Below are 12,344 nucleotides of genomic sequence, written 5' to 3'. Positions count from 1 at the left end.
TATGGAGGTGATTAAGTATCAATGCAAATTGCGTCATTTTAATCTTGCTTCTTTTTGCATCAATATACCAAGGTCTTTTGCTCCATCTTTTTTTTTATCAGCTTGTAATTTGGGGAATGTACATAGGGTGAGTGAGGGAGAAGACACATGACGCAAATATTATAATGCAATGCATCAAACTGTGCATCTGTTTGCGTCACTTTTCTTATCTTGTATTTGCATCAAAAAAGTCTGCCAGGTCATCAGCGGTGTATACTTTTCAAGCAAAAAATTTGCATTAAATAAAGTAAACATGTTCACGCAAACGTAAAGAGAAGATAGAGTAATGCATCAAAACAAACTTCTAATCACTCCTTGTTTACGTTGATGCATCTTCCTTTCTATCTTTTTTGATATTCAGGCTGAATCTTTGGGATGAGGCAAATTTGTAAGAATTTCTTAAAAGTACACATTTATAAAAAAAATATCTATGTCTGAGTTAAGAGACTTTATTAAAACATTTCTTGAGGCAGATGCCAATGGAGAGTAATGGAAATCTTTGATATCCCGCAAGACATACATATCTTGAGCCTGATTAATACATCCCTAAATCTCCTATGTTTATTTCTGATTTTTTCACAAATCTTCAAGGCTTAAAATTAATCAACGATACTTATGCATCTGACTCAAATCCTTGCCCTCAACAATTTTTTCATTTAAATAGCTTTTTTTTTTCAAAATTAACTAATACAGTTTGAGTTTATTGGATTTTACATCGGTACAGTCCTTGGTCTATCCAGTGTGACTCCAGCCACGAGGGCACAGAAGATTTCTGACATGTTCCATGGAGTGTTCATCCAAAGAATCAGTCTCCTCTTGATAGTTCCCTTCTCAACCAGAAGGCCAGATAAAAGGGTCCGAGTTCCAATAGGACTTCAGCCGAAGCCTAGTGTCCCAACACTCTTTCTCCTCTTCCTCTTTCCCTCCTCGGCCAGAAGGCCAGGCAGAAGGGTCTGAGTACACTCGGGGTGAACCCCACGTAATATTTTCTCCCCGAGGAGAGAGGGGTTATTACAGACCAGCAATTAATCTTTACTCTCTCAGAATAAAGACAAGTGACTGGTAACCAAACGTGAAAAAAACACAAACAAAATTCATTATGCCGAATGCTTTTGTACTCTGTGCAATGCAATGCAAAAAAGTGCCCAAAGTAAGCCCTGACCCAGAGGCCAGTTCAAGGGAGCTTGGGAGGTAGCTAGGGAGGTTTGCATCTCTGTGCATAATTTTATTTCCTTGAAGGAAAATAAAATCAAGCAATTTGATTATGAGCATCGGACTAAATGTTAATCAACTTGCCAAATTTGAGAAGAACAGGGAAGATAGGCACACCAGGGTAAATAAAATACAAAATGTATGTAGTATAGAAAGAATATCCGAACCTTGAATTAAAAAAAATATCAGTGTATTCAAAGCAGCACAGTCAAGTGCAGACAGTGGGTAGCAAAAGACCCCACAACAGATTCATGGAGACCACATGGTGTAGCTGTAGGAACTGGAACTGACATCATGGACAGGGCTCGACCAATTCCAATGTGTTTCGCATGGCAGGTGCTTCGTCGGAGGAGACAAAGAACATCGTTCATGTATTATATATAGCGCGCTCATTACATTTATTGGCTGTCGGGCTAATCAATCAAATAGGTATAAATGTGAAAAAGATGACATACACCATATCAAATAACTGTATCACAAAGAATGATGAACATCATCAGCAAATGTGCATATATCAGTGTATAGGTGTCATGAATAAATAGAACACTTGAATGAATTCCATATAAAAAAGCAATAGTTAAAATACCCATTGCATATTTAGAAAATTGATCTCATATTCAGATAGATCATTTACAGATGCAACGGCCACTATTTTAACAAATTTTGAAATGGAATTTTGAGATATGCCCGAGATCCTTGCGAGTTGAGCCGCGACAGACTAATGGCCCGCCGGAGTAACATAACAGGGATCCCTGCTGTGTGAGTCATACCGCCTCTCTGTAATAGATGTGCAGCAAAAGACCGAATCAGTCGCTCTAACTGCGCGCCTCTCACAGGCGATCGCAGGTTTTTTATTAAAATTCTAACATTACAGTAATGTAGCAGGGGGTCTCCGGAGCTGAACTGAATTGATTTCAGGTCCGGGGACCCCCTACTTCCCAAGATACAGGCCCATTATGGGACCCCTGCTGTGTTACTCTGGCGGGCCATTAGTCTGCAACTGACCATCTCGGGTCCACCACGCGACGCAACGCGGGATGTACCCAGGTATTTGTTAAAATTATGGAATCAAGATTTGTGGAGTCAAGTGAAAATGTTTATAAATAATGGTGAGTCATCTGTCACAAATATACATGTTACCAACAAAAGAAAAATAGAGGTATATAATTAATACAGCTAAAAATTCAATAATCAAATGGCCATATATAACATAGAGCATAGAGAAAATACATCAAAAAATTTAAAACACACATATACAACAAACTTCTACAAAAACATATAGAAACATAAACAAACGGGAAAAACGACGAGAGTGAAAATAGTGCACCAATTAATTCATACAGTAGATAATAGCTATTATAATCAGTAATTATTGTTGCATATATAATTATAACTTTGAAAAAGGAGCAATTTCTATTTGAGCATTTAGTCCTAGTGGAAATTTTGTTTTAAGGGTACAATGGCATCAGTTTATACTGTACATTTTTTGGGGATTGATGTTAGTTGCTTTTTCATGAGGGTATAAATCCCAAACTGTTCTTTTTTTAGTTTGTAGAGGTCTCTATCACAACCTCTAGTGTTACAAGGGATATAATCAATACCAACAAATGGTAGAGACTCAGGGTTACTAAGATGAGCATCCAGAAAGTGTAATAGCAGATTACGTAAGAGCTTATTTTGAGAAATCAATTCAGGGATATTGTTTATATCTTTTGGTTTTACCTATGTAATTAAGCCCACAAGAGTAGCAGAGCATATATCACATATTGTGTCCTACAGTTGATACAGTACATCTTGTGTTTTAATACTGCTTCTTAATGTTTTTAGACTCATCCATCACAGATTTAACATCATATTTACAAGCAGAGCAATGTCCACATTTAAAGAAATCACATGGAAAAGGGTAACCGAATATAGATATATACGTAGGGGGCTTCTCTTTCTCATTTTAGCATACTAGGTGCTAAAATATTTTTTAGATTATTGGTTCTACGTAAAATCATTTTAGGTTTAGAAAGTAGGATTCAATAGAGTCAATAGAGGGTATATCTTAAGTATTCGCCAGTTTTTATTGAGAACTTTGCCAATTTGTTTATCCAAATGGCTATATCTCATCACAAATTACAGGAAATCAACCCTATTATGTAGTTCCCCTGACAAATTTGTTACAAATCTGTGTCAAGGATAACAGCACTCTCTTGTCCCTTTCTTCAGCAGTGCTCATTTGTATTGAAACTTTGTTTTGAATAGATGTATTAGACGAATGGGTCACCATCTCAGTGGGATTGTGACAGTTATAAAAGGTTTATTGTTACAGTCTTTAGCTTTATTTAAGTTAGTTTTACTTTAATAAAAATAAGATTATCTTGATTCTTTTTAAGTGAACTTTTAAATGCTGATTAAACCAATACTGGATTATGTCCTTTCTTTAAAAAAAATTCTCACAAAGAGCTTTTGTCTGTATTGCTAATTTAGATACCTCAGAACAATTCCCAAGTAATCTAAGAAATTGTCCATATGGAACATTATAGGCTAAAGCAGTAAAATTCCGGGCATTATTGAAATTCCTGCCCTCTCATTGGTTAAAATTCCGGGCATTATCCAATCAGTAATACCCGGAAATTTAGCTTCTAGTAAAGTGTTTTGCGCTCGTCCAAAACACATCGCCAAGTGAGCCACAATAAGCCCCTTATCGCCAGTTTTGAAATTCGTGCAATTCTAGTAGCCTCGATAAGCTTATCAAGACTTATTGAGTGATTAGAATGGCGATTTCCTCACAAATTGCTCTCGCCAGAAGAAGTTGGCGTGAAGCTCATGAGAAGCTTCAGAGGCGGCGGTGTCAATGGAGACCAAGTTTATCATCCCCTTTTTATACTGGGATCATATGATTGAGTAAAGCAAGGAGGTAAAATATGAGGGAATGGGGCTACCGAATAAACTTGTCCTTTAAACGGAATTCTCAAAGATGACCTCTGTAGGAGCCCTTTCCAATGATCGGGAGGTATTCACAAAATTCTGATTTTGGCACGCAATGCCAGCTGCGATCACTATGTTCTCAGAAAGCAGGACTTACTGCTGCGGCACAGTTTATTCGAGCATTTGCCCGTTCTGTGCCGCAGCAGTAGCCTGGCGCGCGCCCGAGTGTGACGGGCGCACGCCGAAGCAGCGGAAGAGCGCCCTCCGATCGGGGCGCTCTCCCTACCGCTGCCGGGTCCGCCGGGTCCCCCGGAACCCCCTGCCGCTGTCCCGCGATCGCGGGACACCAGGGCTCCCTCGGGGAGCCCCTGGACACGCGTGCAGCGGGCGCACGCTCCCGATGACGCGTGACCGCGCGTCTATGACGCGCGGCACGCCGAGGGGCGGCCACTAGCAAGCCGGGAGATTTCCCGGCTTGCGGTACCGACCACACTTCAATAAAGTGTGTCGGTAGTGTAGAACATTTTCGGAGTCAAAATCTTTGAAGCCAGCTCGCGTCTACTCAGCACAGAGCATCTCTGAATTTGCCGCTGATAGTTTGGCGCTTGGAATCTGTGCTCTTGATTGGCTGCAAGGTTTCTTATGGGTTTCAGTGTCCCATTCAAAAACTCTACAGCTTATCAGAGCATGGGAATTCTCCTGCCAGCCAATCACCGATTTGCCAGTATTGTAAAGCTGGGTGGGCACCCTTTTCCCAGTCTGCCAAGGGGCATGCGCCAACCTGGCACCTCTGCCTTTTAGCATACTGAGCCCACCCACTGTCCAGGCTCCACAGTCTGGGTTTGGGCAAATGGTGGCCGTATAGCCCTGTGTTAGCCCAGGATGGAGGTACTCAAGTATAACTGCAGTACCCCGTCTGTTCTAACACTTTGGCATCCCTGAGGCTTTCAAGTCCGGACTCCACACAGACCCTAGGCACCAAGCTTGGTAGTTCATTGACAGGTTATCAGTACTATACCTATTAGACATAACTCTTTAATACAATATACTGTGTCCTGTACCTTGTGTGATAAAAATGTGTAAATTCTGTTCTGGTGTCATGGATGGAGTAAGGGGATATACTGGCTACACTCACTAGCTTTATCCTTGCCACACTCTAGAAATGAATTTTAAAGACTTTACACACAAGAAACACACAGCTTTATCATATAGGTGGAGCATCCCCTGAACCCCTATACTAAGTTCAGGGTACCTGGGCACCCCTCCTTATACTAGGGATCCCCTGTATGTTGCAGGTATGCATTAACCCCTTCATGCCCCTTTTACCTTGTCTGGATTATGCTGCAGCAGGAATCCTGGCGGTGAGTTGCAAGAACGTTTTCAGGGTAGGAGTTTGCCCGGAGCAATGTGCTTTGATATATCCGAGAATCCCACTTGATTCCCGGATACATCTTTTGGGTATCCCATAACTTTGAACCCCGATAGATAGTCACATTCTGTAAATACTTTCTCCGGCAAACCCACTCTGAAACTTACAGCCTAGAAATCTCCTGGTTCTAGCACCCTGAGAAAGGCAAAATACCGAAACATCTTTAATGTCGCATAATTTTCACACAGTCACAGCAATGCATTTCCGGCATCTAGGTCCAAGAGCTGACACTCTAGGACCTCAACACATGGAGCAGGGATCCCAAGTGGGCTGAACCTTTATTTGTGAGCCTGGGTACCCCTTCACCGTCACCGGAGGCGAGAGAGGGACTGTCATGGGAGAACAGGTACTTACACATTTATACCAGGATCATATCACTGAGCAAAGCCAATAAGTAAAATAAAGTGTGATTTATTCCATAGAAACAGGCAAACACACATTGGATTACAATAGGCAGAAGAAAATACACTTACTGGGGGTTTGGGGTTGAAACACTGACTTTCCTGATTGAAATAAAGTCTTTTAAACCATCCATTGGTTGACCGGGACTTAGCCCGAAAATCCCTGGAACTCAAATCGGCATGAGTTCATGGCTGCTGCCGTACTTTCCGCTCAGACATGGTGCAGAAATTAGGACTTATATTTCACAAAATATTTCAGTGCAGTCCTCGGCACTGTCCAGTGCTGAAGTGGGGACTTAGAAAATATTTTGTTTAAAGTCCTGCAGCCTTTTCCTGGCAAGCTCCACCAGGCGTCTTTGGATCCGGTCCGACTTGATCTTGCCCTTATGGCAACTTGGACTTTCGGATCTCAGATGGGACACAGGAACACATGGGAATACACGGGCACACACTGCGCTCTTCCCTCTGGGATGGCGGCGACTAGCTGTCTTATATCCATTGGAACAGGCAGTCCCACAGCTTGTCCGCCAACCTACGGTGTGGGAACTTCATCTCTAGCCACTCACACACTTTGCCCGGTTTGTGAAAGCGGGCACCTATATCTTCAGAACAGTGAGAGAGCATGCATGCAAAGAGCCATCTTGCTCACTTACTATTCAAGCCCCCCCGTAGCTCAGTGCCTCCAAGTCTAGAAAGGTGACAACTGGCAAGGCAGCACATCTAACAGTCCAGGATGTGGGTACTTGTCTTGCCATCTCTCCTGAATAGCTTTCACACCCCTGGCAGCTAGTGTCACTTTGATCTATTGACCTGGGATTAGACTCACTGGCACCAAAGCCCAGGTGGCCAGGAGTCCCCCTCTGTCCCTAGGATGAATGACCCTGTCTAATTTAATGTATAAAGTAAAACATATTTTAAGACACTGCTGTTTAATAAAATATACTTTTATACATTCCTCTGCTAAAATGTGTTACAGTCCTTTGATGTATGAGATAGAGTGTTAAACTAAACTGTCCCCTTTACACTAGCATTTATCCCTTACACACAGCAAACTAGACTTTTAAACATTTTAACTGTACTTTTAAAACTCTCACAGCCTTATCTCTGGCTAGAGTAACCACCAAACCGTTTTACTAGGTTTAGGGGGTCTGGGCAAACACTGAACATCCCTTCATTACACTGAGGACAACGGTACAGGACTAGGGACACCTTACCCCCCCGGTGCCCCATTTTACCCTCTAGTCTGTGCTGAAGCAGGCAGACTAGCGGTGAGCCACAACAACGCTTTCATGGTAGAGTTTTGACCGGAGCACTGCGCTTCAATGTACTGTAGCCAGGAATCTAACCTGAATCCCAGGTAAATTTTTGGGGTCTCCAGTAACATTGGAACCCCACTACAAAGATGCAATGTGAAAGAAGTTCCCCCGTCAAACCTACCCTGAAACTCACAGTCTCATTGTCTCCACTTGCTAGCACTCCTTGAAAGGGTTAAACATAAAAAATTGCAATTGTTGCATATTTTATTACATGGTATAGTAATGCATGCACAATACACAGGTCCAAGAGCAGACACTCTAGGACAACCAAAACACAGTTCAGGGGTAACCAAGTGGGCTTAACCTTTATTATAAAGCCTGGTTACCCCTCACCGTCACAGGGACTTAGAAAAAAATGCATTTTCCTCCATCAGATTGATGCCGGGTGTCTCCGGAGCTGATACACATTAATACCAGCACTGGAGGCCCTTGCATGAATCAGATGCAGGAAAAATGCGTTTACAGGCAACTTCATTAACTAGCGACTAACCGCTACGGCAATGAAGGGGTTAACTATCTGTACCATGTTTATTGTGGGTATTGGGAGTGGGGGAAGTTGGTATTTGGCCCTTGGTGGATGTTTACGCCTTGCAGGGGTATTACAGGTGGTTAACTCCTTCATACCTTAGCGGTTAATACCGCTAAGGTACTGACAGGGTTAACCCTTCCCACAACCCACCCGGTAGGTATAAACACCCACCAAGGGCCAAATGCCAACTTTGCCCATCCTTGCTACCCACAATAAACATTCAAAAACACAACAACCCTACTACCACCTCCTCTACTCCCAACAACCCCCCTCCCCCAACACATACAGTACAGTATTGGTCAAAATTACTATTATCCACATATGGATAATAGCTCATCTGTCCATTCTAAATCAAATATTAGCCAGCCAGCATATGTAACAGTGCTTCCCCCACCCTATGGGAGATTCTGCCATTACTGATCATGTGGTGCATGATACCTGCTGGTAAAAGGAGGGCTGAGCGTCCGCCGGCGGTAGTGGGGACACAGGATCAGGTTTCTGGGGTACATTACCCACATTTGTTCTCTAGCCGTTAGGCACCTCCATCTGCTGTAAGCTCCTGGTAGGTGACGATGATCTCCTACAGTAGACCTATCACCTCTCCCCCCAGTAAGATCACACACTAGGTGGAAGTATAACAATAGGAACAGTTTATTCTCTTGGTCTGACAGTACAGGAACAAAGCAGATCTCGGCCCACTGCAGTCTCTGGGATGGTCAACTTGAGGATGGTCCCTGGACTACCACTACAGGTCAGGGCCCCTGCAGATGTCCTGGCTCTTCCCTGACCCTCTTGCAGGACCAGAGGTATAGGTTTTCACTCACTCTCTCTAAAGGGAAGAGTAACAGGGTAGGCCAAGCTCCCGGCAATCCTGTGTGATCCCTGCCTCTCTCAAGGGGAACTGGCACTATTAAATTTTGGGTGGCACCTCCATTAAGTAAAGCCAGGAGGAGGGAAACAGGTCCATCCCATGATTGGACATGCTCAGGCCTGATGACACTGCCTCCCACTGTCACTCAAGTGCAGCACCAAGAAGGTGGAAAACACCATGTTGACTACTGGCAGCCTGATTCTAGTAGGGCTTACTGTGAGGAGAAGGGCAGGTTAGTAACCAAAGGTGGCATGGCTACATATAAATAAAGTAAATAAAACTTCTACTTACCCCTGCCATGATGAAGGGCATTCTCATAACCATACTCCAGGTCAATGTTCTCCATTGGCAGCAAGAGAACAAAAATAATACAATCTAATGGCCTCTAACCACTTAATCACCTTAGCGGTAAATAACCACTACAGTAATTAAGTTGTTAACCCACCTTCACCCGCTACCCACCCGGGAGGCCTAACCACCCACCCCGGCACAAGTACCCCAACTCTCTACCAATTGATTGGCACAGTGGTACATTGTCATGGAAGACCAGGTTATTTAAACCTTTTACAAGGATTATTCATTGAGCAAAAAAAGGTAATGAAATAAATTAAAGTTTATTTGCACAAATTCGCTTACACACAATGATATACAAAATACTGACAAAAAGACACACTTACTTTGGGATTGGGGTTGAAAACGAAACTTTCCTATTTGCAGGGAACTCAGTAGATGAGTTTTACCCTGACGGGACTTAGCCCGGAATCCCCTGGAACTCAAATCGTCATGAAATTCCACACGTCACCGGTACGTTTCCTTCTGAGAATTTGGACCCTCTTGACCGTGAGTTACTCCAAATCCTCTGGAATGCAAATCGGCATAAAATCCCAACTGAGTGCGCTACGTTCGATTTTGAGAACTTGAGCGCAAAAATCGGGACTTAGTGTGATGGTGAGGGCATAACCAGGCTTTCAATAAAGGTATTAAGCCCGTCTGGTTACCTCTGATCCATATTTGGGGTTTTAGAGTGTCAGTTCTTGAACCTGTTTATTATATCTGCAATGTATGTAATTATGCGACAATAAAGAATTTTCTGTGTTTTACCTTTCCAGGTGTGCCAGCAAGCAGAGATTGCTAGGCTATGAGTTTCAAGGGGGGGGGGAAGGGGTAACGGAGAGTCTTGTCAGAATGTGTCTAGTTAGCGGGGTTCCAGATTAGCTGGATACCCAAAAAAGTACACGGGAATCAAGTTGATTCTTGGATACATTGAGACACATTGCTCCCCTTGAAAATGTTTGCGTGACTTACCACAAGGATTCCCTGCTTCAGCACAGACCAGAAAGGTAAATGGGGTATAGGGATGTGTGATATCTCTGAATCGGTGAGAAACTGTACATAATACCACGCTCCTCCCTATAGAAGTTTGCTGCTGGTAAAAAGATAGGCCTTACATATAGAAAAACAAAAAGAACGATTCCTGCGCTCCTACCAATTAGGCTAAGATAAAATAATAATCTCATGAAAAAGGGTTATTTTGTTAAACCCTTTGGCCAAGGTTATAAGCCTGCATGCAATGACAAGGCATACCCGTATGCAGGAACCTACACTAAATATATGTAATAGTTATCCCATGGACTAGTGAAAAAATGTGTGAAAACCCTGAAGGGATTAAATAAACATAAACTTATGTGAGTAGTGCAATTAAAATCTGGCTGAAGCCAGTATCATAGTTACCTTACTAAGAGGCAAAATGTGGGTGCACAAATTCCCTTGTGAATATAATAAAACTTACACATATTTCTCTCTGTCAGCCTTATACATTCACCTACTCTTCAATAGAGGGTGATGTCCAGACTGATGCCATCAAGTCTATGAGCGACTTTTAAAGGACATTTGCAGCAACAGAAACCACCACAATTCATGTGGTTGGTCGTTTGTAAGTGCATTTTATCCTATCTTTTAAAAAATTTCCAATCAACAGTATTATGCTATGCCTCTCTCCACTTTTTAAGGTAACAGCAGAAAGAACATAGAGGAGTATACACCACGGGAACAAACACACAGGCAAGTGTCAAGTTCTCTACTTCTCTATAGATAAGAATATTGATTGTCGACGCCTATTATACCACTTGTTTGTGGTGTTTTTTTGTTGTTGTTTTTCTATATATATAAGGAAGAAAAGAGCAATAAGACCACGTGCTGGAGGACAACTTAATTTTCTACAATACTCACATAAGGAGGAGTTTGAATAACCTCCTGGGACACCAGCTACGGGACTTAAAATAATTATTGCACTTCGTTAATAGAACTAGCGCCACTTTACTATTTTTTACTAAATATCCCGGCCACCCTAACATCTAGGGTCTGTGAGGCTTTTCAACTCCGGACTTCCCTAGTCACTGGGGCACCACCGTAGCAGGGTGCCCTTTGAAGTCCAGAGATGAAAAATCCCTCAGCTCATTCATCCATAACATATGGGCATGTTAATGGATTCATTGCCGGACTGGCAGGAAAGAGTTCCTGCCTTCACATTTAAAACAAAGAAGAAGAAGCAGGCACACGGTCTTACTCAAAAGGAGGTTTAATAATATTAAACCTCCTTTTGAGTAAGACCGTGTGCCTGCTTCTTCTTCTTTGTACTGGAACATTTGGGACTACAGGAGCTCCCCAGGACCAGCGCACCGGCAGCTAAGTACCCCACCTCTATTACCATTGATATTGAGTGCGTGTCTCATCCTCTGTTCACATTTAAAACACCATTGAAATACAGTATATTTATAAATGTATGTTCTGCATATGTAACAAATATAAAATTCATATGTATGTTCATGGTACATGTGTGACTAACTGCACTCCAAAAATTAGAGTTCTAGCTCTTTGCTAGCACAAGTTATCCACTTAATTGAATGGGCTCTGTGATGTGGACTGCGGCTTGACCTATAATTGGTCTGGGTTACAAGCCGGCATACAATGTATCCGTCCTGGCTTTGATCGGTAACCACAGACACGCGCCACCAATTCAGCTTAAGGGGATAACGAGACAGCCGGAAAGATTGTAGCAAGAAGGTACTTCAGCTAAACTGCAGACCACTTATTCAATTGAGTTTGCGATTTCGCCGTCTGTGGTCTGAAAACTGATACCTATCTTTAATACAGCTGTTGAGGTTCCCTTCTCATGTCAGGGTCTCTGCTCAGATGTGGATTGCCAAATTAGTATAACACAAGCCTGGGTGCACCCCGGATCCCAATAAATGACACAGAGACATGTATCAGTTCCCTCAGGCTCCGTAGTTCAGACTGACGTGCCGAGTATATGTATTACAGAATATATATAGCAGACAATAAGTTTCAGTTTCGATTCTCTGTAAACCATAAGTTTCAGTTTCGATTCTCTGTAAACCATAAGTTCCAGTTTCGATTCTCTGTAGACCAGCTGAATTCACAGGAAACCGAGAGTTAGCAAAAAAGGCTCCTGGTTGAGTTTCGATTCACCTCAGAGAGAGAGAGAGAGAGACTTATTAGCTTATATAAAAACATACTGCGTTATTTCCAAGCCTTGCAGTTAAAGCAGATTCAATATGGCGGAATGCATACAAAATGGACGAATAGTTTCTTATAATACTTTATTACCTTC

This window comes from Ascaphus truei, chromosome 2, assembly GCF_040206685.1.
Source record: "Ascaphus truei isolate aAscTru1 chromosome 2, aAscTru1.hap1, whole genome shotgun sequence".
Classification (NCBI taxonomy): domain Eukaryota; kingdom Metazoa; phylum Chordata; class Amphibia; order Anura; family Ascaphidae; genus Ascaphus; species Ascaphus truei.
The sequence above is the reverse complement of the archived record's forward strand: the minus strand, read 5'-3'. Positions refer to the sequence as shown.